The sequence below is a fragment of the Mustela nigripes genome, unplaced genomic scaffold, assembly GCF_022355385.1.
Source record: "Mustela nigripes isolate SB6536 unplaced genomic scaffold, MUSNIG.SB6536 HiC_scaffold_11523, whole genome shotgun sequence".
Lineage (NCBI taxonomy): Eukaryota > Metazoa > Chordata > Mammalia > Carnivora > Mustelidae > Mustela > Mustela nigripes.
Genome location: NW_026750929.1, coordinates 1 through 1,585, shown reverse-complemented (window position 1 = coordinate 1,585; position 1,585 = coordinate 1). Strand labels below are relative to the sequence as shown.

General features: G+C 48.6%; 1 pseudogene; it reads right to left on the bottom strand.

Annotated features, from left to right (window-relative positions):
- Window positions 1-164: 164 nt before the first annotated feature.
- LOC132009295 (uncharacterized protein C2orf16-like) lies at window positions 165-1,101 on the bottom strand (annotated as a pseudogene).
- Between the last annotated feature and the right edge of the window lie 484 nt (window positions 1,102-1,585).

Below are 1,585 nucleotides of genomic sequence, written 5' to 3'. Positions count from 1 at the left end.
GACCACTCCTCTCAGAGGACATGTGCTGTCTTCCCTAAGTACGGCTTGTCCTCACACCTATAAACACCGGAGATAAGATTTCCCACATGAACTGTACTGGCCCCTTTCAAATTGGTTCTGTTGGCTCTGCTCAGAATGACTATGTCTGTTCCTCTTAGAGGGACTGTGTCCATTTATTTCAGATGGACTGCAGTGAGTTCTATATGAGGAACTGCGACCACTCCTCTCAGAGGACCTGTGCTGTCTTCCCTCATAGGGCTGTGTCCTCTCACACCAACTGTACTGGTCCCTTTCAGACTGGTTCTGTTGGTTCTGCTCAGAATGACTGTCTCCGTTTCTTTCAGAGGGACTGTGTCCATTTCTTTCAGAGGGACTACAGTGAGTTCTCTCTGAGGAACTGCGACCACTCCTCTCAGAGGACCAGTGTTCTCTCCCTATGTAGGGCTTGTCCTCACGCCTACAAACAACGGAGATAATTTTTCCTACATGAACTGTACTGGCCACTTTCAAATTGGTTCTGTTGGCTCTGCTCAGAATGACTGTCTCTGTTCCTCTCAGAGGTACCGCATCCATTTTTTTCAGAGGGACTACAGTGAGTTCTCTCTGAGGAAATGCGACCACTCCTCTCAGAGGACCTGTGCTGTCTTATCTAAGTAGGGCTTGTCGTCACACCTCCAAACACCAAAGATAAGATTTCCCACATGAACTGTACTGGCCCCTTTCAAATTGGTTCTGTTGGCTCTGATCGAAATGACTGTGTCTATTGCTCTCAGACGGACCGCATCCATTTCTTTCAGTGGTACTACAGTGATTTCTCTCTGAGGAATGGCGACCACTCCTCTCAGAGGGCCTGTGCTGTCTTCCCTCAGTAGGGCTGTGTCCTCTGACCTCCAAGTCACGGAGATAAGTTTTCCCACATGAACTGTACTGGCCCCTTTCAAATTGGTTCTGTTTGCTCTTCTCAGAATGACTGTGTCTGTACCTCTCAGAGGGACTGCGTCCTTTCTTTTAGACGGACTACAGTGAGTTCTATCTGAGGAACTGCGACCACTCCTCTCAGAGGACCAGTGCTCTCTCCCTATGTAGGGCTTGTCCTCACGCCTATGAGGATAGGAGATAATTTTTCCTACATGAACTGTACTGGCCCCTTTCAAATTGGTTCTGTTTGCTCTGCTCAGAATGACTGTCTCTGTTCCTCTCAGAGGGAATGCGTCCAATCTTTCAAGGGACTACAGTGAGTTCTCTCTGAGGAACTGCGACCACTCCTCTCAAGGGCCTCTGCTGTCTTCTCTCAATAGGGTTGTGTCCTCTCACACCAACTGTACTGGTCCTTTCAGACTGGTTCTGTTGGTTCTGCTCAGAATGACTGTCTCTGTTTCTTTCAGAGGGACTGCGTCCATTTCTTTCATAGGGACGACAGTGAGTTCTATCTGAGGAACTGCGACCATCCTCTCAGAGGACCTGTGCTGTCTTCACTCAGTAGCGCTGTGTCCTCTCACCTCCAAGAAACGGAGATAGGTTTTCCCCAATGAACTATACTGGCCCCTTTCAAAATGGTTCTGTAGGCTCTGCTCAGAATGACTGT